The sequence below is a fragment of the Stenella coeruleoalba genome (assembly GCF_951394435.1).
Source record: "Stenella coeruleoalba genome assembly, chromosome: 13".
Classification (NCBI taxonomy): Eukaryota; Metazoa; Chordata; class Mammalia; order Artiodactyla; family Delphinidae; genus Stenella; species Stenella coeruleoalba.
Window position 1 is genome coordinate 62,172,099 of NC_137159.1, and position 25,677 is coordinate 62,197,775.

General features: G+C 36.4%; 1 long non-coding RNA gene across 1 annotated transcript in view; it reads left to right on the forward strand.

Annotated features, from left to right (window-relative positions):
* The window catches only part of LOC307196466, a 295,692-nt gene extending 273,654 nt beyond the window's left edge, over positions 1 to 22,038 (forward strand). The window contains exon 3 of the long non-coding RNA XR_013831144.1: positions 21,087 to 22,038. This is a non-coding gene — a long non-coding RNA (uncharacterized lncRNA). The remainder of the gene's footprint in view (positions 1 to 21,086) is intronic.
* The last annotated feature ends 3,639 nt before the right edge of the window (positions 22,039 to 25,677 follow it).

Here is a 25,677-nt window from a genome sequence, read left to right on the forward strand (position 1 = left end):
TATCTCCTCAGCATTTTCATGCTATTTTGGGAATGACACCACATTTGCAGGTGTGATCACAGAGATATGGTGTTTGGTGAATTGATCAGAATTAGGACCTACGTTTCCTAAATCCTTGCTTCTAGCTATCTGCCGTTTCTGCCTCTTGTAAAGCTCATTCAGCTTTCTTGTTCTCTATTATAGCCTAATAAATGTGACTTTCCTTACATTCTTTGAGAAAAATAAGAGCAAAGATAGAAACAAGGTATAAGAGACATCAGCCATCTTTCAGTGTTGGAGATTACCATTTATGGCATACCTGATTTATAAATATTTTTAAATTAAATGTAATTTCAGATCTCATAATCATAAGGAAGTGACAGTTTATCTTAAGTAATCACTTCTCATTGGGAGAGAGTTTAGCATATTGGTTAAAAGTGCAGACTGGAATAAAATAGCAATTATTTTTACTGAAAATATTTCTATGTTTACTCCACATTTACAACTGAAGGCGATCAGAGACAAACACATACCCATGCTAACTAGTGTCACTTTGAATTTGTGACTTCAAACTTCAAGGGGCCCTAAAATGCTGTCTGACAATCATACTGTATTTTCTTGACTCATTGATTCTGGCAGTCTCTAAGGTGGCTCATATCTCCTAATTTCTCCTCAAAACCTCAACCCTTATTAAGGTTGCCAGAAAATGAAAATACAAGATTCTCAGGTACATTTGAATTATTTCTAATTGCTGTGCATACGTACTTTAAGACAAAAGAAAAAGATTGCACTGGGCATAGTTATACTAAAATATTATTCATTGTTTATCTGAAATATACCTCTGTTTTTAAAAATTATTTTTCCCTGATGATTTGGCTCTTCTGACAGTTCCTTATTTCACAGCATTTGTTTATAAAATTCTTTGCAGTCTATGTCCCATATACATCGTAACATAGCATCGACAGTGGTCACATCCAACTTATTTTGTTCTTTTGTCCACTGAAAATTTATTAATGAAAAAACACACTCGACATTGGCATTATAAGCCAATGCACAATTATGTATGGCAAAAAGTTAAGTCCAAGAACTGCTCTTCAAATTCTGTTTGTTGAAACACATAATGCCATCTTGCCTGGCATAGTTTGCTTTCCCATTCTTCATCCCTTAATAGATAACTTTTCAAATGTTGTGCCTTGAATAGAAGAAGCATTATCCTCAATTTCCATTTCCTTGTTCTTCAACACTACATATGATAATTCCACTTGCTTCCATGTAACATTCATCTGAAAGAATCCAATTCTTCAAGGTATGATATACATTTCAGTAGGTAGTCACGGCAAGTGCCATAACAATTATACATTTAAAGATAGAATTCCTGTCCATTCATGGTAATGTTTTCCCTTTGAAAAACGGCTTTGAGGGATACTTAAAGGGATAATGCTTTTCATCGATTCTTTAATGCATTCCACAGATGTCTTTAAGCAATGAATTACTTAACACTGTTTGCTCTTTTTTCAATTTGCGTAATACTAATGCTAAAGAGGTACTGAAACTATAAATAAGAAAAAAAGTAGAAGTCAGAAATCAGTCAATGGATTATTTAAAAAGTCAACAAAATGTTGGGGGCATCCTCGTATTCAGAACTAACATTTTATTTCAGGACTTCAAAACAGTCTCCAAATACAGTTGGAAATGCTTTCAACTGTATTTGTTAAAGAGAGCCAATGAAGTTGTTGAATGTGAGAGAACTGAAGAAAACTGAATTCCAACAAAATCACAAAAATCATTTAATCACTCAGTTTGACAGTGTAAATGCTGAAATTAGAGAACAATTTCATAGAATCACTTCATTGCTAAAAGAAAGGACAAGGGGTGCTCTTTGAGCAGCATCATGCAGAATATGGGCGGAGTAGCCAACATCTTCCATAGAATCATGCTTTGCTTCAAGTTTAAATAAATCTTGTTTTCACTTTTACACAGACATTTACCAAAACTTGTACTTTTATCCTACCAAAAGCAGTACAATTTTCCTCATTACCTCCTGACTTAAAAAGAGAGTCTCTGAAAAATTTTGGTATTGTTTCTGAAGTCTCAGCTGAATGGAATTTTATTCCCCATAGTCTTGTAAAGAAGCCTTTTTCATGAGAATATTGCACAAGCAAACAAAGTTTTCTCTGCATTGTGATTATTTGCACCACAGCTATTTTGAAAAGTAAAGCATTTAGATCCTTGATAATCTCTGTAATAGTAAATGTAACAATTTATTATTACTATCATTGCAGTAAATTTAATTCTGGAACTTAAAAATTGCTTGCAATTTTACAATCAGAAAATACTTCTGGTAGATGTACATTCAAAAGACATTTGAGCTGAAAGACTGATGTTGCTATACAATGTGGAAGGCCATTACAACTTCTACTGCAATTATTTTTTCTTCATCTGAATTTCACTCAAAATTTTTGTTATTTTATCACTATTTTGGTACCAGTTGAGGAAATCATACCTATCTTATATCAATATGTTGGTTTACATATGACTGTCTACCATTTTTAATATTGAATGAATACTTGCATTCTGCTTTAAGAGCTCAAAAAAACAACCTTTTTCCTTATTTAGTAATGTCCACTGTTCAGAAAATTCATCACAAAATTCACACCTGTGTGTGGACATTTGGGGGTTTACATTTTTAAAAAATAGATACTAGAAACCACCACGAGAATTGAAAAGTTTGTAATTCAAGTCCAAATTTACAAGTCCAAACTCCTAAGTAATCATAAACAGGGGTTCAGCTGTTGAAAAGTTTGTGAACTTACAAACACTATATCAAACTATATGATGCAAAAATGTGAACTTTCAGTTTACCTGCAAATGAGTGAGCACTTGTAATGCATTGTCTCTGTGAACAAACCAGAGATAACGGTATGTAAGGTTTTGGGAAGTCTGGGTTTCAGAAATTGGCAGACTTTCAGAAGAGGGAGTCTTCAGGGAATACAGAACTTCCAGCTGTGGTAGCGTGGTCACTGAAATAAGGCTGGTGTTGTCTGGTTGCCTTTCTGTGTCGGAACACAGAAAGTGACTGAGGCACTTGCTGATTGGCCACTGTTTAACATGAGATTGTCACTGATTGGCTGACTTTCAAGACTGGCGTTTTATCATTGCTTGACTGACTTTCACAAGTCACAGTTACTTGAGTAAGGCTGTTGTTGATTGGCTGATTTTCAAAACATGCATACTAATCTCAAGTTATCCCAAATAATGGTTACTTTTTCAAAACTTGGAACTTTCTCTAAAGAACGATCTTTTCTGAATATGAAAAATAAGTACTTTTGATTCTCAGTTCTCTCTTTTGGCCTTCTTCCAGCCAAACCTGCAGGAAAGACCATAAGGTAGTGTCCAGTTTTTATTTGTGGAGGAATAGCTTTCAGTTAGGTTGCCATTTAACTGATTCAGGCTGCCAATTAGTGTGATAGAAAAATAGCTCTAACTCTGGAATTTTTGTTATTTATTGAAAAAAGCTGAGTATAGGACATTTAGGGTATCTTAACAGAGTTATTTTTGGAACAGGGTAAAATGATAAGATACAGAGCACATTCTTTATATAGAGGACACCTAACAACTCTAGCCCTCATCCTTAATCATCGCTCTTTGTTATTAACTTTGTTCTCTATTTCATTAAGAAAATAAAGGAAGTTGAAAGAGAACTTCCAGAATCTCAGCCTACCACATATACCCACTTAAATTCGTTCCCATTTACCCTGACTTTTCTTCAGCTAATAGTATAGATAAATTCTTTGTGCAGCTAATAAAGGCAAACAATTCCACTTAATAGATCTCATCATCTCTTACATCAGCAAAGACATAATTCAATTAATTCTCTTCTTTTGCTCAAATTTGTATCTATAGCCAAGTGCTCCTCCCAGGACTCCAGACCTTTATATCCAGCTGCCTACTGAACATGCCCACTTGGTTGCATAATAAGCATTGCAGTCTTTTAGTGACCACAACCGAGATCCTAACCCTAACCCTAGCCCTAACCCTAACCCTAACCCTAATCCCCCAACACCTGTACCACTAAACCTACCCCTCAGTATTCCTTTTCTCTGTCAAAGATGATGTCATCATTCCCATTGTTCAGACCAAAGTCTGTACATTCACACTGGCAGAAAATACAATTTTTCTACCTTTGAAATATTGATATATCCAGAATCTAACCACTTCTTATCACTTCCATGGTAAACCCTGATCCAAGCCAAATCCAGGTTATTGCTGCAGCCTGTTTATTGGTCTAGCTGCTTCTCTCTTTGTCTTCCTTCAGTTTTTTCTTAAAACAAAAGCCAGAGTGATTCTACTAAAACAAGGTCAGAACATGACGTGGCTGTTCTCATACCTTTTAATTACCCACCACCCCACTGAAAGAAAAAGCCAAAGACATTACTTTGACCAGCAAGGCTGTACAGCATCTGCCTCTTGTTAATTCTCCTATTACTTCCCCTTCTGCTCACTCAGCTCTAGCCACACTGCCCTCCTTGCTAGTGTTTGCTTGTCAAACACTAGGCACAGTCCATTTCAGAATTGCTATTCCTTTTGCCTAGTCTCAGGGCTCCTTTCCTCACTGAGTGCAGATCTCTATTCAGATATTACCATCTCACCTGATTATGTCATCAGGATAAAGATTGCAACATCCCAATGCTCCATATTCCCTTTTCCTTTTTCTCTATAGCACTTGTCATCATCTAACTATATATTTGGTTGTTTATTGTCTGCTTTGCCCGACTAGAATGTAAACTCAATGAAGGCAGAGGTTCTTGTCTGTTTCCTTTATTTTTATATTCCTGGTCCTTAGAATTTTACTTGAGTATTTAATGAATGTTTATTATTACTGTGTTTATTTTTGTTGTTGTTGTTGCTGTCATTGTTATGAAGTACTGTAATCTCATAACAAAATCTATTTCATATCCTGCTAGCATAGCTTTGCCCTTTCTCCAAGTGGATCGCCTGACAATAGATATTTGATTTAACTTAAGGAGTACTCTTTGAATATCTATTATCTGCTTAGTATTGACCTACTTCTTTGATGGGAAGATAAATAATATGAATACTATATATTGCTCTCAAAGAGCTTAAATATTTTTTTAGGAAGCTAGACTATGCATGTAAAGAAATTTTTTAAATGCCTGAATGATAAAATAAATATTCAATCATTCTTTCAGGTATACAACATATTTTTCTGGGCAGTTACTGTCACTCACAGCCTAATCTAGATGTCATGCATATAAATAAACAGGGAGGAGACTGACCCATATGAGGTCATACTCTAATTAAATGCGCTAAATCCACTGAACAGAAAAGAGTGGTCAGCACTAATGAGAGAGAGATACTAAAGATGAAATTCAAGAAGTAGGTGGCACAGGACATTTTGTCTGGACAATATAGACAACCTTCATAAAAACTGAAAATTCAATGTCAGTTCATGACCCAGAAAATACCTCCCATCCCGTCCACTCTCTTAAATCCTGATTCAAGGTTCTGTCTATTCATGCTCTGGGTATAAGTTGTTCCTACACATAAATCTGTCTACAGCGGATCTTGTGGTAAATGATATTACTCTTAAATAAAGTTTGAGCCACGTTCAAATCTACTTTGGTAATGGACTATAGATGTGGGCTAATAAGGTACTTTGATTATCTTCCCATTTATTTTGGCTCTGGAAATGTGTACAGTGAGGATTTTTCTGTACCTACAAGGCCAGGTTACACAGCTTGTGTTGTTCTCTGACATAGGCTGCAAAACTGGTCTGCTTTGGTCTCTGCATGGAAATGGAGGGCTGTTAATCCTTCGGCGTTGCCCCATCTAACTGCTCCAATGCACTTAGTTTGCCCTGTTTCCTAGCAACTGGTTCAATCTAATTTGTTTTCCTGTAGCACCCCTTCTGCATCAGGCTTTCTTGTGCCTCTTCCTCTTGTTAAATGGATTTATCAGTGTCTAATAGCCTTTGCACCATATGTCTATCAAACAAGCTTTCCCCCAGAAGAGCAGGGTCCTGGGTAATTCCATGTACCTTCAGTGGAGCAGTTTTTAATTTGGGGCCTGAACATTAATTTCAGAGAGCTCTCTGGTCATGTACATTATTAATATTATTTTATTTTGTAGTATAAAAAAACTTCCATGGTGAGAAACCACTTTTCTCTCCAAGGGCTCCTTATTAAAAACTGCATAGATAATTTTTACTTACCTAAATGCAGTTTGTGACTCATCCAAATTATGTAAACTTGCTCTCGTGTGAGCAAATTATATATTTGTTTATTGTTCCCATTACTGTTTCTTTCCCTATCTTATAATGACTGTTAGGGAGGAAGAACTTTAAATACTTTAATGAGCAATTGATAATGCACATCCTGGGTGTAGGATGTTACAGCTTTTATAGAGGGATGATCGAGAAGTGGCAACTTACTTTGCCTCTGATCAGTTTATACATGCCTAATTCAAACAATATACTAATACATATAAATGCTAATATTATGAGTTACTGTTTGTATTACATGATAGTTTTTGTATGTGTTATATAGTAGGCCTGCACTGGTAAGACTTACTCCATGAAGTATTCTCTTTGGGAGACATCTTCCCAAGAGAATGAAGAGCAAGGTGATATAAAGCATGTCTACATAGGCTCTCCAAGACACTCTACTCCTTACTAGCAGAGTGAAAAAGGAAATGGAAAGAAGCCAGTGTTAGTCTTAGGGAAAATCAATCTTCATGGAAGCCTGTAATGGTAACATGTTAGGCCACACTGACTGTAAGTATAATTGTTGCTATTAAGTAGATTAAAAATAGACTGGATGGGGGCTTCCCTGGTGGCGCACTGGTTGAGAGTCCGCCTGCCGATGCAGGGGACACTGGTTCGTGCCCCGGCCTGGGAAGATCCCACATGCCGCGGAGCGGCTAGGCCCGTGAGCCATGGCCGCTGAGCCTGCGCGTCCGGAGCCTGTGCTCCGCAACGGGAGAGGCCACAGCAGTGAGAGGCCCGCGTACCGCAAAAAAAAAAAAAAAATAGACTGGATGGAGAAATAAAAATAGCAGTCTTGGGCTTCCCTGGTGGCGCAGTGGTTGAGAGTCCGCCTGCCGATGCAGGGGACATGGGTTCGTGCCCCGGTCCGGGAAGATCCCACATGCCGCAGAGCGGCTAGGCCCGTGAGCCATGACTGCTGAGCCTGCACGTCCGGAGCCTGTGCTCCGCAACGGGAGAGGCCACAACAGTGAGAGGCCCGCGTACCGCAAAAAAAAAAAAAAAAAAAGCAGTCTTGTGGGGTGAATGAAATGCATTTAGACTGTAAAGGTAAGACTGGAAGGCTCCCTCTACAACAGTGTTTCTCAGTTTGAAAAGGACATCAAATCCACGTGAAGAACTTTATCAAAACACACTTGGCCAAAGACCTACCCATGGAGGATTTCTTCTCACCCAAAGTAGGATTTCAGAGGCACATCACAAAAAAAGAGTAATCAAAAGGTTTTGCAAAACTAAAGACATATGTATCCAGTACCCAAAATAATGTTATTCTGTAATTAGAAGTAGGCATTCAATGTAATGCATAATTAAAGGACACTCATTAAATAGGTAAGTAGTTAGAGGTGACTAATATAAATACTGATTACTTACTCTGTAAATTAGGTTGCTTTCAGATATGAAAAATGAGTTATTTTATTATTTTTTAAAGTACTATACTGGCATCATGTAGAAAGTTGTCTTCTCCCCCCTCATCTTCTACCAGCATTGTTCAGTATCAGTGTCTTCAGTGCTCAGGAATTATTCATAGGGGTTCTAACTGAAGGAGTTCTTGCCATCTTTCAGAAAGCCATTTGAATTTCCAGTTCTTACTTCAAAAATTTCACTGACAACTCAAGTCCATAGATGTCTGTCATTATGATTTTATAAAATAAATATTGCTCCTACTCATACCTGGTTGCAGGTATTTGGAAAGCTGGGATCGTATCTAACACACAGAGATATGTATTTTGTTCTGCCTATGCACTTTTCCCCATACCAGGCAGCTAAATTTGCACATAGAAGATACTCAAATGCCTTTCAAATGAATGAATAAATGAGTGGGTGAATTAAAAAGCTTCTATGATGTTTGTAGAAGTCTGGCCAAGAACGAGTTTGATGCTGAATTTATTAACAGTTTGAGATTTCTTAAATAGAGTTGGAAAGCCCTATCTTATATACACACTGAGGGTTTTCTTGCCTGTGTGACAAGCCCTTGGCTACTAACATGTCTTACCTCTATACCATCCACTGGCCTCTACTATCCCTCACCTCTACTGTCTCACATCATCCTCTTCTGCTTTCGGGGGAAATTTAGTTCCTTTGTGTACAGGGACACAACTTCTTATTCTTTTATGAAAGAAAGAAGGAAGGAAGGAAGGGAGGGAGGGAGGGAGGGAGGAAGGAAGGAAGTGAAGAAGGAAGGGAGAGAGGAAGGGAGGGGGGAGGGCGGGAGGAATGGAGGGAGGGAGGGAAGGAAAGAAAGAAAAAGAAAAGCCTATTGCCTCCCCACCCCACCTCCACATTTGGCTACATTGTGCCCTCTCTCCCTCCTATGTTTCTTTTGCTTTGATATGACAACTGGCAGGCTTTCTGTTATATGATAAAATGCAAATTTGGAGCAACTAGAATATTGCTACCATTTCGGAAAAGTAAATGCAAAACTTTCTGAAATGTATCAATATTTTGGCTTATAAATAGAGTTTTCTTAACTTAAAAAGTCCCAGATTTCTCCTCATAAAAGATTCAGACCACCAATATTTCAGATCTCAAAATATAATCTAGAAGTATCCTAGTCTGTCTGGTCTGCTGCAATTCACTTAATCCACTTGACTTCATTCTGGTTTGTGCAGATCAGGCCAGTTAACCATATTTCATTCTTGGAATTTCTGTCTGATTAATCTGTTTTAGTTTGGCTGTAGGCAACCCAAAACAATATGCCTAGCTCTCTGCCTCAGGAACTTTACCAACATTTACACCCTAGATTCAATTACTAGAGTTTAGCTGGAGCTACAACACGAAATTGAAGATCAACCAGCTTCTCACGGAGCACTGATGTTATTATCCGAGGTCTGCCATCCTTGTGAATAGTGGAATAGTGAATAGTCCTTTTCAAAGGATGTATATTGAACCTCAGGTCCGATATGTGAACTCCATCCTTTTAAAATGTATTTCAGTCTGGCTAACTTGTGGTAAGAGAGTGATTTAATTCAGTTTTCATTTAACAACTTCTCCTTTTTCACTTAAAAAAATACTCTATCATCAATTTTAAATATAACGGTTTTATACGTATTAAGTGATGGTTACTAGGGTTTTCCTGTGGCATTTAAAATATTTAAGTGTGTGATATAATTCCCTGAACTATTTTATAGAGTTTAAGTCAATTCATACTTTTGAAAATGAGGAAAAATGAAAGAAGAAGAAAAACTTCCTTCCAATGGACAGAGCTGATTTCCTTTTTTTGATAAATGGAAATTCATTATCAGTGCAGCAAACATAACATGAATCTAGTTTACATCAATCTAGTGTTAATTAATCAAGCTAAACTTTGTAAACTGTAATTAAAATAGCAAAAATGCTGAAAGACTCCTGAATTGCATTTCACATGGACAAGCTAAATATCATTGTGGAAAAAAACAATGGCAATTTCCTGTGAATGTTAATCATTTGGTCCATGTGCTTCATTCTTCTAGTAATTGAATATAATGATTACAGTAGATTTGAGACTGTACTACATTAAGGAAAGGAAAGATCATGTTTAAAATTAGGTATGTTGATCAAATACTCTCTGTAACATAAACTAATAAGCAATAGTACACTGAAAGTAATGAAACCATTTGAACAAAGTCAAGATGATTTTGCTCCATATAACATGCAAAATCAAACAACAGGGTTGCTTCCCAGTGAGCTTTCTTTTCTCCTTCTCAGGATCTACAGATTTATCCTAAACTTGACTTAGGATGCATTATCAGACGGAGATCCTGAGATAAAGACTTGTGGAAGTCATTTATATACTAAGAAGTGCTTCCAGGGGAGACCAGGGATAGGAAGACTGGGCCAGGGAAAGGGAGAAGCCAAGCAATTGTGGGATCCTAGGCAGATGTCCCACAGTCGGCTCAGTTCCATCTGTCTGGACCAAGTGGCTCCAGTAGCTGAAGAGCAGTCCATCAATAAAAATCATAGAAACTGGCTGTTAAAAGCCCATGGGTGGGGCTGGGGTGTTAGGTACAGAAATGGCAGCAGTGGGCATTGTCTTCTATAGTGTTTCTTGTATGACTTGCATGATTTTTGGTGCTTCTTATCACATGTACAAAGCTATAAGATTCTTGAGGTCAGGGTTCATGTTTAATCTGCCTTTACATCTTCTTAAGTAACTTGCAAATGGTGTGCTCTCATGAAGTACATTCTGCATTGCAAAAAATGTGAAAAATAATTCTGCTTTACCCTGCTCACAATTTTTCTGGAATCCTACCTGCATTTTGGTGCAGGTATTTTGAGTGAAATATTACTTTTTTTTTATACTTGTATTTTAATTTCACCTGTTACTGTACTGCCTTGGAATAAATCTTAAATATTTGTATACATTTGATCTTGTCTGATTTATGAAAGTTAGAGGATTCTGTATTCCAATGTAGAATTTTATTTCTGTGAAGAACTGTATTATGAAAGTTACTCAACTTCCAGCAGCATATTCATGCAGAAATCTAAGAAGCACAGAACAGCAAAGGGCATTCCAATGACTAATAACTTTAACACTGTTCTTGAATCCCACTCTTGGGCACAATGCTAGATTTTTTGGAAAGGGCTGGTTGACTCTGGAAACTGCAGAACAACCAGAAGTAAAATGATGCCACCTGTTGGTTGTGCACTTAATTCCAGTAACAGGGTGGATAACTGGAGAGTATTTTCATCATTACTTCAACTAAACTGTAAGTTATCTAAGAACAAATGCTCTTCTCTTATATCTTTAGAATTTTCCCAGTAACTAATACGATATTCTGTTCAATGGGTGGGCACCATGCATTTTATCTGGGTAAGACTGTGATTATAATGCTAAGTCATTGAGAAATTTCTGTGACCACTTTGCCCTGTGTGTTCTTTGTTGGTATGAACAGATGCATAAAAGAAGTTCACAGTAAACCGAATAATCTTTTCTACTTTGCCACATGCTTCTCTGAGCCTTGACAGATGTAAGGTTACATATAAAATATAGGAAAGCTGGGGATTTCTACTCACCTGTGTACAAGTTTGGAAGCATTTCTCCAAACATCTAAAATTTTAATTTATTACATACACACACACATACACACTGTATGTAACATGTGTATAAACCTATCACACAAATTATAAAGACAAAAATTGCAATTTAGGGAAGCTACTTCCATGCTTCTTTCCAATACTATCACACTGCCTCATTCCCAAAGTAATCATTGCCTTGTATCGTCTACTTATCACTCACATGCTTTTTAAATATTGAGTTTACCTAACTTTATCGATTTAGCTGTAAGCAACACATAGTTAAGCTTTCATTGATTTTGAGTTTTATAAATATGGTATCACACTGAAGTTAGTCTTCTAAGATTACTTTTATTTATGCATTTAATTATGTGTTCATTTCTTTATTATATTCAAGAATGCATCTAAATTTCAAGCATACTTTGCCATGTGGAGGTGTTTCTTTTACTTTCATTGCTATGTACTATGCTAATAAGTTACTGATTGTTTCTATTTTTTTTCTTTTTTTCATATAAATGAACATTGTTGAACATGTTTCCTGGTACACATATGAAAGCCATTCCCTAAGTTATATAACTTAACATTAAATATATAATATATATTTATTATTTATATAATAAATATATTTTAATATATAGCTGAACATTAAATATAATTAGACTAAAACATTAAATATATATTAACATCAAATATAACCGTTTCATATGTTTATTCATCATTCAGTTTGCTCTTATGTTTGAAAGCTATTCGTATACTTTAGTTTCTTTAGGTAACTCTTCTTTTCTTATTGATTTTGGGTGTTTTTTAAAATATCTTCTTGATTCTAATCTTTTGTCAGTTGTCTTTTCAGAGTATTTGGCACTCCCTTAACTGTTTTAATTGCTAAAGAGTAATTCTCAATTTTAAGGTAGCAAAATTATTAAACTTTTTCCACATTAAGCATTTAAAAAATCTTATATAAGAGATATTTTTTATTTCACTAAGCATAATACCCCCCTGGGCCATCCATGTTGTCACAGTGGCAAGCTTTATTCTTTTTTATGGTTAAGTAATATTCCATTGTATATGTGTGTGTGTGTATACACTTCTTCTTTATCCATTCATCTGTTGATGGACACTTAGGTTGCTTCCACATTTTGATTATTGTACATAATGCTGCTATAAACATGAGGCTGCATCTATCTTCTCAAATTAGTGTTTTCATTTTCTTCAGATATATACCCAAGAGTGGAATTGCTAGATCATATGGCAGTTCTATTTTTAATTTTTTGAGGAACCTCTATAGTTTTTTCCATAGTGGCTGCACCAATTTACCTCCCCACCAAGAGTGCACTATGGTTCCCTTTTCTCCACATCCTCACCAACACTTATTATTTCTTGTCTTTTTGTTGATAACCATTCTGACAGGTGTGAGGTGATATCTCACAGTGGGCAGAGAAAGACAAATACTGTATGTTTTCACTTATGTGTGGAATATAAAAAACAAACAAACAAACATAACAAAACAGACTCACAGATATGGAGAACTAACTAGTGAAGAGTATTGGGGGAAGTGGTGAAGGGGATTAAGAGGTACAAACCACCAGTTATAAAATAGGTAATCACAGGGATGTAATGTACAGCACAGGGAATATAGTCAATAATTTTATTATAACTTTTTATGGTGTGTGTAACATAAAAATATTGAAGCACTATGTTGTACACTTGAAATTATTATTACATTGTAAGTCAACTATACTTCCATAAAAAATTTTTAAAGAAATATTTTTTATTCCAGAAGTCATTAGAATATTTTCTTTTATAATTTTTAATACTATGCCTCTCACAGGTATTTGATCCATCCAAAATCACATTTATAAAATGTTGCAAGTTTGGGTATAATATTTTATTAAATGGATAACTAATTTTTTCTAAGACCATTTAGTTCTTTATTTCCTCAATTATCTTCAATGCCATGTTAATTGTATATACATTTTTATGCACATTGGGGATTCTTTCTGGGCTTTCTTTTCTGTTAAATCTGTTAATATATTTCCATCTGAATGTCATATCTTCTTTTCTACAACTTTAAGATAAATTCTTATATATGTAGAGCAAATCTCCCTCTCTTCTTTCTCAGACATGGCCATTTGCAGATTAGCACACCTCCAAATAAATTATAAAATCATTTCTACATGAACCTCAAAATCCTGTTGCAATTTCAAATGGTGAAATTAGAATTCAATTAGGAGAAACTGAATACTTCTATGATATTGAATCTTCTCATTTATAAGCATGGTATAACTTTCCATTTTTGTTGCTGTTTATAATGATACCATTTTTTTTCAAAGAAGGTTGTATTTTCCGAAAATGACCACTTGATTTTCCTACAGTGTTATACTCTTCCTTTGACACTCCCTCCATCGTGATTGGCATTTATGTGCCTTGTCTTTGAAACAGAGAGGACTGCCTTAAGCCATGAAGTTTGGTGGAATGACACTAAATAACATCTGACGTTTTTATAAAAATGCAATTCTTCTCTGTCTTGTGTTCTTTGGATACTCACTCTTGAAGCCCAGCCACCATTTCATGAGGAAGTCCAGGCAGCCCACAGAAAGGGCCACGTGTAGAGGAAATTAAAATGTCAGTACATAGCCTAGGGTGAGCACTGAGCACCAAATGGTCATCTTGAAAGTGGATCCTCCATATCTCAATGAAGCTGATTCAACAGATGCCAGATGGAGAAAAGACAAGCTCTCCCCAGAAAACTCTGCCAAAATTATAGACTTACAAAAAAAAATACTATTGTTGTTTTAAGCCACTAAATTTTAGGGCGGTTTGTTATGCAGCCTAAATATCTGATTTGTTTACGTGCTGTAACTGTGGTTGATAGTGTACAGAAATGCAAATAACTTTCATGGATTAATTGTATATCTGTCCACTTTTCCAAACTTCCTTCTTCTAATATTTTGTTTTTATAGATTTGCGGGGAGGTTCTACATAGACAATTCTTCCTTCTTCAAATAAGAAGTTATTTTTGTTCCTTCCAATAAAACACAATGTAGATGAAAAGTAGTGAAAAGCTCATCTTTATCTTCCTTATTCTGGATTTAGAGAGGAAGCTTCTAAAATTTTACTTTCAAAATTAGTAATAGGAAGGTTACACCAGCAAGATGGTGGGATAGTAAACCCCAGACCCTCCTTCTTCCAATGGAGACACCAGCTCAACAGCCATACATGAACCAGTTCACTTAGTGATAAATCCGGAAACCAGTGGAGAGGCTCCTGCACTCAAGGCAAGTGTGAAACCAGCCATATCGAAACTGGTAGGAAATGTCATGCCACCCACTTGCTATAGTTTCTCCTCTAGGCTCAGCATGGTGCAATGGGGAGAAAACTCCCAACTCCTGTTTCTCCCTGAGAAGGAAAAGAAAATATTGAAACACAAGTCCAATGTTCAAACGTTTAAGGGGTCTGCCTGAGGGACTTGTTTTGGTTTTTCTTGAATCTAAGTGCTAACCGGAAATGGCGTTAGGTTGGGGTTACTGACTACAAAGGCAACAATTTGAACTAACACACACGCTCCATAGTTCCTCTCCCCAGCTCAGTACAGAGTGAGTGGGAGAAAACCCCCAAAAAAGAAAAGTGGAGCACCTGACCAACATTCTAGCTTTTCAGGGGGGCTACCTGAGGAACTGGTTTCTGTCTTGCCTGACTTCGTGCACTGATAGTACCCAAGATACTCTGGAAGTCTGGATGCTGTTGAGAACGAAAGAGAGCTGGGTGGCCTGTAGCAGCTTCAGAGAACCTGCAGAACTTCATGTAGACACAAGAGGGAGCAGGAGATTATGAGCTCCTGAAAAAGGAAACCTGCAAACCCCTCTACATGGGCATTTACAGGCACTAGTCCAGAGAAGATGCATCAACAGGAAAGATTTAGGAGGCTGGCAGAATCTCTAACTGTGCTGATTAGTCAAGGTCTTTCTCTGTACAAAGTGAGTCCATAAAAACTGGTAGAGGTGGCTATTCTTTCAAATGTGCAGATCCCAAAACAAAGTGACAAAGCACACAAAGAGACAAGGAAACATGGCCTAATTAAAGGAATAAAATAAATATTTAGAAACTGACCTTGAAGAAATGAAAGTATATGAATTATCTGATAATTCAAAGAATTCAAAATAACGATCATAAAGGTACTCGACAAGCTCAGGAAAATGATGCATGAACAAAATTGCAATATCAACAAAGAGGAAAAAATATAAAAAAGAAGGAAGCATTCTTGAACTATGTATAATTTGCAAGTTTCGTTCTTGAGTAGAGTAAATACTCAATTTGGTAGTCTACCACACAATTCAAAATTGTAATACAAGATTTTCTCAAAGATGTAATAATTCACTCTAAACCCTTTTAAAATTAAATGATAATGTGTCCTATGATTGTTTGAGAGTCTTTTTTTTTATTATTTGTCCACTTGAAATTAATTAGATCCCTTTTATAAATAACTTTTCTGGGAGCATGTTTGTGCTAAAATATATTTGGAGTAATATATTCTATTGTAAGATAGCTTATCATAAGTATAGTCGCACAAAGAGTACCAATAGATCAAGGATTTGATATATATTTGCCACATTGTTTTTCTAAAAGCCTTATATCAATGTAGATTCCTGTCAGTAGTATTGAGACTGTTTATCTCATAATACTCTGAAGAAGTTTGTGTGTTTAGCTTTATTTACTGCTTTGCTTTATACATCTGATACACCATTGATAGCAGTTAAGAACCTATGATACAGGAGGCTTTATAGAGACACATGCATATATAAAGGCAATACATTGGGATAATATATTAGGTTGTGGTTGAAATTTAAGTATGTGACTTGGGAATTGAGTAAAAGCCCGGGAGATGTAAATCAGCATTAGTGCATTTTTTCTGGAGAGAAGTTGCATCAAAATTGAGGCAAAACATCTCCCTGAAGGAGACTCCAGGTTTGTGGCTGAGAAATAAGAACAGGGGAAATGATAGAGATTGAGCAATTTGAAAGCAAAGAAATTGTAGAAATTCCCACAGTGAAACAATCAGCCTATGTAATGGCATTTAGACGATCTTATTTACAAAGCAGAAATAGAGACACAGACATAGAGAACCAAACCTGTGGATACCAAGGGGGGAGGGGGGATGGGATGAATTGGGAGATTGGGATTGACATATATACACTATTGATACTATGCATAAAATAGATAACTAATGAGAACCTACTGTGTAGCTCTGGGAACTCTACTCAGTGCTCTGTGGTGACCTAAATGGGAAGGAAATCCCAAAAAGAGGGGATATATGTATACATATAGCTGATTCACTGTACAGTAGAATCTAACACAATATTGTAAGGCAACTATACTCCAATAAAAATTTAAAAAATAAATAAATAAAGACCCTAACCCTGGGAGAGGGCAAGGAATCTCTTGAGTTGGTAAATGAAATATTCTTGAAGATTCTAATTACACAACTATTGATGAATAGAAACTTCATTTCTCTCTCTCTTTTATTTTTTTATATTTTATTTTATTTTATTTTAGCTGTGCCTGGTGGCATGCAGGATCTTAGCTCCCCGACCAGGGATCGAACCTGTGCCCCCTGCATTGGGAGCACGAAGTCTTAACTACTGGACCACCAGGGAAGTCCCAGAAACTTCATTTTAAAAATTCAACTGGATCTTTTAATCCAGCAGGTATCCAAATGTAAATGACCTTTCTTCACCCCATCCCCCCAGCAAAACAAAGAACAAGCCACAATTTGGTTACTTACCATAAGGTAGACTTTAAAAATGTTTATGAAACCAAATTAAAATTTTTAATAAAACCTGTCAGTCGTGTGTGCCTATGTACAAAATCAAAATGCTAAGTTAGCAGAAAAGAGAAACAGTTTCTAGTGTACCTTAGAAAAACTAACTTGTATAAAAGCATTGGTTTATATTGTCATAAAGCTGGAACTCATAGAGTTGTTTAGAAACTCCAAGAAACCAAATAAAATTCCAAACAGAAGTTGATTTCTGATAGTTGTATGTATTAAGTACTTAGAACATAGAACACATTTTCTACTATAAGTAGTACTATTAGTCATGGTTAATAAACCAGGGTAGTCCACAAAAAACATTTAATTTCCAAAAGAAGAAAACTATTATACTGGATATTTTAACAGTCTTGTTAATATAATCAAGTTAACTTCTTTCTTTTTTCTTCTTACCCCTATCTCATAAGAGATTGTGCAGATAATCTTTGATCAAAGGAAAAGATTTTCTCTTGAGAGCTACTCTTCTCTTTTTAGAAGATTTGTTGATCAACAGAAACAGACTCACAGACAGAAAACAATCTTATGGTTACCAAAGGAGAAAGGGAGGGGTGGGAGGGGTAAATTAGGAGTATGGGATTAACAGATACAAACTATTACACATAAAATAGGTAAACAACAAGGATTTACTTTCTAACACTGGGAACAATATTTAATACCTTATAATAACCTATAATGGAAAATAACCTGAAAAAAATATATATATAACTGAATCACTTTGCTATACACCTAAAACTATTGCATAACATGATATTGTAAATCAGCCACACTTCAATTAAAAAATAAAAGTAAATTTTAAAAATTATGGCCTCTTTTGTGGCTTTGAACAGATCTATTCATCTGCTACCAGAGAGATGGGCAGAAAAAAAATCTACTTGGACTTAAGGTGTTACATTCATATTTTTGCAAATGTGTTTTATGAGTTAGTTCTAAATCCTGAGGCTTGGCAGGCTTGGCCTGGACCACAGTGAATGCCAACATACCTAGTAATAATGTCTGTTTGATGGATGGAAAGGAAGATCACTGAATAGAAACAGTGAAGAAAGCATCATCACAAGTTGGCTTACAGATCAACATAGCTGAGAAATAAACAGAAGCCTTCATTTGCCTTCATCACTGTGGCTAAATTGCAGTTATTCGTAATCCAATAACTTTTAGTTATTTTCTCCAGATTACAAACAGGGTGTGTGTATTTGTAAGGAAAGCTGTGTCTAAACTGGAGTGAAATATTTGAATGAAGATTTGTCTGTATAGATATTTTATGGCTATAAGGAGAATTGGGGGAACAATTAAGTGTAGTAATAGTAGTATTTTTGCTATTTTTTCCTGTTATTACTAAAGTACCACTAGAACATTTTGGATCATATTTTATTGTTAAGCATGCTGATTTATTTTCTGATTATTAACATCTTACTGAAAAAGTCAGGGACAGAATGACCTCATAAAACATTCCTATGGTATATTTTGTAGTGAATAATGATATAAATTGTTCCACAATTGACACAAATATATTTTCACATTAGTCTGACAAATCATACAGCTTCTGTTAGTTGGCTTTTGAATGATCACAATCATTAAATACAGAAATTGAATTATTCCCCAAAGATCTCTAACTAAAAACATTTTCTATGATTCTAAATGGAGCAACAAAGGTGAACTGGGAGCACCGTTAGAATGAGAACTGTAAGGAACTAAAAGTCCTAGGTCAGCCTACTCTGTACCCTGGTTTTCTGAATTCCACTTTATTATTCAGCAAGAGTGAATCTGGCATTTTTTGATCTGACATAAATGCCTGAGGCATGAATCTGTGAGCAAATGAGGGTCATTTAACTGTTCTTGGTATGTGTTCATTTAGGGAAGTTATAATTTGACATTTTGCTTAGATGGCTTACGTGCGTATCTTCCTCTGTCAACCACTAAATACAAAAGCCTTTGGGTTGGTTTTAAGGCAAGAGGCACTAGCTTTAGAACAGATAGTGAACTGGAAGGAACATAGAGTTTCAAGTTAGGTTGGAAAACACTTACTAGCTGTGTGACTTTGGGTAGTTATTTAAACGATTTGAAACTCAATGTCCTATCCACTTGTGAAGGTTAAGGAGGCAAAATACATACAATTCCTGTGGTATCATCAACTTGGTACCTCTTTTCTTTCTGTCCTGGTCTACACTTTATGTCATACAGTGTGCACTTCAGTCCTTTAGAAAATTTTGCTTGCTGATGATTTTATTCTTCAGTGTTCCCTGAAAATCCACCCATAATTCCTCAAGTTCTAGTTAGTCAAATTGTCACTTCTTTTATCCTCTTCCTAAAATAGGCAAAATTTAATAATTTTATATACTTGTGCTTCTTTAGTATGTTCTTGCTTTTATGGAAATAAGAGGCATTTGCCCTGGAAGGTGATTCTTGTTGGAGGGTTTCTGCATCAAGGAGGAGAGTCAAGGCATTTTGTTGTTGTTAGTTTCTATTTAGCATCCTCAAATAAATAACTATTTGAAGCCCACACTGTCATCTGCAGATTGTTGGTAGGTAGAAGCCACATTGTGCTCCCTTTCTTCCTTCCCAAGAGAAGTATCTTAATTATGGTTCTGGAAAGATAGAGTGCCTTATTTAATTGAAAACAAGTGTGTATTGAGCACCTATAATGTGTTAGTAGTTACTTTGCTGAACTTGAAGTACACAAAAGTAAAGATTCTTTACTCTCCAAGGTGGATTTCATTATTAGACCTGCTACATAGCAGTTATGATGCAATGTAATGAAATGGCTGCAATCTGGCAGGTATGTGTTGAAGTCTGCTTAAGCGAGGGTTCACATAAAGGGTAAAATTTAAGCTCATAATGAAGTTAGAGTTTGCCTTTCAAAGGCTGGGTCGGGGTAGGTGAAATAATTGTATGTTAGTCAGAGGAGAGAAATGATACATATGAAAGTAAGGAGCTAGAAATGAGCCTGACATTTCCCGGGAATGACAATTAGTTCAGCCTCAGCAGAGCCTAGGATGTGTGTGGGAGAAGGGTAGAAGATTGGATTCGACAGATAGGCAGCAGCTGCCTCATGATGGGGAGTCTATGAAACTTTCATAGCAGAAAATTTACTTCATCAGATTTGATTTTAGAAACAGCACTCTGGAGGCAGTGCATGTGGAGGATGAATTCTAAGGAGTCAAATCTGAAGTTAGAGCGTCCATTTTCTGAGCTATTGCAATAGTCTCCAAGCAAAAGATAACAAAGGATGGTAGAAGGTATAAAGAGAAGGGCCCTCATGTGGGTGGTGCTTGTCCATACTCATTAAGATCATGTACTTGAGAAGCACATTTCTTCAGTAATACCCTTAACCTTCTTAAGTTTCCGTTTCCTCATGTGTAAAATGAAGATTATACTACTTATCCTACAGAGTTGTGGGGAAGAAAATGAACAAGATAGTGTATGTAAAGAACTTGATAAGTAACTAGAAAAAAATGCATTTTCAATAATTGGTATTTAAGTTGTAGTATAGAATGTATTGCATTGTGCTTGAATAGAGGATGAGGAAGAAGAAATTGCCAAGATGTCTACCACTTCCTTATAGAAAAGCAGAATTTGAGGGGGGATAGCTTCAATTTGGGGCATGTTTAGTTGGAATTGCCTGTGGGACAGTCAGGTGGAGATGTCCCATAGACATCTGGATTTGTGGGTGTGTGGAATGCATAAAACTGATCTGAAGGTTCTTTCTTGAAGAATATTTATTCCTTTATTCCTCATCTCTCATAGAGAGAAATGGGCTTCCATTTTTATGAGGGAAGAGTATGAGAAGGGTTCATCCAGATCTCTATTTACTCATTCCTCCAAGTCAATGGAATAGAGGAATGGGAACCCAGTATAGCTCAGGCCATCCTTTCTCCTATCGTTATCTTCTTATTCTTTATTCTCTCTCTCTCTCTCCCTGTCTCTCTGTTTGTCTCTCTTTCCTCTCTGCCTACTCTCTTTATGACTTTGGTCCATGTGTACTAGACTCATCACTGCTTCTTTTTTTTTTAGGTTGTTCACTAGGGCAGATCTTCTGCACATTGGTGATGCCTGGGATCTCTGCCTGTTCCATCTGGAAATGGGTGAGTCCATTCAGTTTAAGGTGACAAAAAGTAGACAGCTCAATCTGAACTCAGGACCAAGGTGCTTCAGTATTCCAAATTTACCAGCAACACCACTGAAAGTTTGTTCCTTAATGAACTCCTGGAGGGATTTCATTTTTTCTTCCTCCTACATCTCAAGGGGAAAATTTGTGATTTAACATTTAAAATCCCTAAAGAGGTAGGGATGTTGACATCATCATTGTAAAGCTGAGGCTAGAAGCTGTGTGAATGAAATTGCTCACAGGGGATTTTAGGAACTGAGGAGAGAAGAGGCAGAAATAAGAACATTCGTCTTTGGGAGGTCAGCAGAGCCTCAAAAGTGAGGAGGAGTGCCAGGGAAATATGGCAGCCAAGAACGAGAACCAGTCCTCTGGCATCACAACTAGTTTATTCCAAATACTGGTTAAAAACAAAATCAAAACAAAGATAGAAAACCAAAAATAATGGCATGTCATGACAAGGAAGAGTCTACTTTTACAATACATAATTCCTCATTTTCCCAACATACATTCAAAGATAAAGTTCCAGACAGAGAGGGGGTCAAATATTGTAAGAGATTGGTAGCACTGGGTTTGGAATGGAGAAAAAGGGCTATCAGAGCATGAAATCCCTTCAAGAACAGGCCTACCACAGCTAGCACTGTAGACCCTGTTTGCCTGGTTCAAAGGTGTGGGCATCCAGATACCCACAAAGACAGTATTACATTTGCCATAATGTCAGGTACTAAGTTGGCACTCACTGTTTCACTGGACAAATATGACAAAAACAGATAATCATGGAAATATAAGTTATATAAAATATAAGTTATATAGGACAGACTTTGAGAAAAAAACAGCAAGAAAATAGCAGTGACAGTGACAAAAATGGGTTGATTTTAGAGCTGGTATAAAGGAATAGGTTATGAAATGCTGTCAAATTACTTTTAAATTATATGTAAATAAAATTTCTCAACACACTGTTTGGTTAGAGCCAGATTGCTGGAGACACTGAACCAGACAGCCAGATATGCCTAGACACAAGTTGATGTGGAAGCATCTCTTTGAAAGACAAATCTCATCCACTTTTTAGGGAATAAATAAATTTTCAGGTGCTTTATTGAGAGACAGATACTAGGAAGAATAGTGGAAAACAAAGCTACCAGTTTAATAGTGATATCTCTGAGAAGTAGAAAGAAGACAGTACTCCCGTATATGGATTTCTTCTTTCCATATAGAGTCATCATTTATCAATGCCTAGGCCACATCTGTGTGTGTGTGTGTGTGTGTGTGTGTGTGTGTGTGTGTGTGTGTGTGTGAGTGTGTGCCTCCCGGGACATTCAGAAGAGTTCTATATATTTAACTTGCTTTCTCCTCATGTATATGGAAGGCATAAAACTCACTGAATATTAGAAATACAATAGTCACTCAAAATCAACTATTATTGAAAAGAGTATTATCATTTTACAACCTATTCAAGCCACTAAACTAAGTGAATTACATAATCATTCAAATTGATTTAAACCAATCCTTTGAACGAGAAGATATTTCCCACAGTGCAACTGTGGAAACTGAGATCCAATAGTTAACTAACTTGCTGAAGGTTTTACAGGTTATAAAAAGCAGAGCAACTGCTTCATCTGACTTCAGAGCCATGCTCTTAAACTTTCTTACTTTATATCTCTTGCAAATTCTTACTTAGTTAACAATATTAACAATGTGACAAAGTGAAAAATAGTGGATAATTTAACCACACAAAAATAGAAGGGTGTGGATTAAGACAGGTGGGTAACCAGAAAAAGAGCTCCTGCCTGCAGCTTTAATAGCCTCAGAGTTGCAGGGGTTTCCTCCCCACAAAATCTTAAGCACACACTCACACTTAAACCTAGCTGATGCAGACCAAACAGATTAAGAAACTTCACAGGAGATCTATAGGAGGCAGCAAGGAAGAAACAATAAAGATAAGTGCAATGAATGAATTTATATCAACTGAAGAAGAGGCAGGATTCCATGGGTTGGTCCACCTCGTGTTTAAAAACCTGCATTTAGGATTATTACCATCAGAGAATAAGATCATAGCTCACTAAGAGTTTTCCCTCACTGAGATAGACTGTTAGAATTTTGGAGCTAGGATGCAGGATCTAGATGAAGGATGTTAGAAAGCATGTGCTTGTTAAGGATATGAGGGACTGCTATAAACAGTGAATGTCCAACCTCTTCATGTTGATAGCTGGGTGCCACAAATGGCAAACCAAATGAAGTAGCTGAGGCTACTGTGTTCCCAAAGGAATCAGAAGCTAAAAAAGAACCTCTTGGCAAAAGAGATACTATTTTTTCTCCGGGGATTTATTAAGCATGATGGAGTCAGTCAGCAACTTCTCAGGCTTTTCATTTGAGGAGGAGGTAATGAATTTTAATTAGTGAGGAAGACCGCTTTCCACTAAGAAGAAAGCAAAGAAAACAGGAACATCAGCGCTCATGGAGGATATGTTAAAACACAGAATACTCCTTATTAACGCTGAATTAATGGGCAAATCTTCACCCTCTGTTCTTCTGAAACAGGAAAACAAAAACTGAAGAAAATGGCTACAGATTGTGAGAAAAGAAAGAATGGTGCTGCTAAGGTTGATAAACAGGTTATTCTATACCACAAGGTTTTTAAGACACTGATCATCACTCAGTAGTAGTTGATGGCAGCACATTTTCAACATTTGCCCTGCCCTACCGGACATTTCAACGGTCCTCTTTGTACTAGAGAATTAATAGGATGAGCCTGTATGAGAGGAGTTTCTTCCCCCCAAACTTCCAAGTATTTTAATTAGGCCCACATGTCCTTGCATTGGCCATCTGGGAAGATTTGGAAAGAGTAGAAGACAGAAAGTAAGATATGGCTTGATTCATTGTGAGCTAAGTTTTTCATTTCCTGCTGATTTAGACTCTGTGTACAAGTGTCCAAGCACATGTGTATGTGAAAATATAGGGGAGGAGTATTCATTATGGTATTGTTGGTTTTGATTTGGCTTTTGAAGGATCTTTCAAGGATAATCAGATACCCTCTTTCATCGTTGTTCAGATATGTTGATGATGGTCCCTGTGATAGTTCTTCTTAAGAATCCTAGACCCCCCAAGCAAATGCTGCCTTTCTAATGGGGCTTTCATCCAGTGAGCAGATGGCGCCCATAAATTCTTTGAAGTCTGCTGGCCCAAAGTTACAACCAAGTATATGCAACTTTGCTTCAGCACAGTGATATAAATTCACATGCAAATGCAGTGTTTAAATTATGAGTGTAATTGGTTTACAGAGATACAGTTTGAGCAGATCAGAAGGTTTCTTGTGCATTTGTGGCCTCCACTATGAAAATCTGGCCACTCTAAGTGAGAGCCCTGAATACTCCCAGTTAGACCCATAAAGGAAGACAGATATTCACTTTCTATTCAGGGCAACCTGACAAAATACAACATGCCCTCTGGCATGCTATGCGATGACATGTCATTGCTATTAACCTGCTTTAATCCCCTGACTACAAAAAAGTTCTCTCCTGACCAGAAAAGTTAAGCTCAGAGTGCCTTGAGAATCTGGAGGATACAGATGACTTTTATTTCCACCTTTTTCTACCTACAAACTTAAGTGTGCACTGTCTGGAGAGAAAAGATTTGTAAGTTTATCTCATATGGTACAGGGACCTTCTGTTGCATTCTCTCTACTAGATTTTGTTATCAGTGAGGCTGGAGGTGGTAATAAACTTGTTTTGGTTTCATGCCTGTCTGATAATTCTTCAAGATCTCTAATCTCTAAGACCCTGTTTGGTTAAGGAATAGAACCTGCTCTTAGTATAGATAAATGATGCACAATTCGGATACGGCAAGTTGGTGTGCATGAGCTAATATTAGCTTGTTAGTAGAGTTTGATGAGATGGTGATTTAGTGTTCCATGAAAATACACAGTTACAAAGCTCCTCTTATACACTTATGTATATAATGGAATTCTTCTGAATTTCTGTGAATTATCAGTGCTTCCCTGACTTCTGTCAGCTACTAGTTTTTCTTTAGAATGATAATGTATGATTAGTTTATCATTGTTTCTTTTGGCATTTTGAGAAAGACTATTCTTGGCTGGGCATACCTAGCTGTCCCCTGCATTGCAAAGATTTTTGCATCCCTACCCTCCTTGCCACTGAATGCTAACCATGCTTCCCAGACACACTAAAGCCCCCAAATCATTCCCAACTGTTGTCTAAATGGGTATTATTGTCCCTGATTGAAAAATTACTCTACAAATTAATATCAATAAAGTTTGTGGTGCATTATTTACTTAACTCCACAGGTGAACTTTGGCCCCTCATTTCTCAATAAAATATATTTGTTATTAAACAATATATTGTGAAAATATGAATCAATATTTTATAAAAATTAAGATATTAAATAATCTTCCAATTGTGCTTATATGGAAAATATCATTGATGTTATGTGCCTGTGACTGTGTACTACTAAGATAATGTGAAATATTATTAGGCAGTGCTGTGG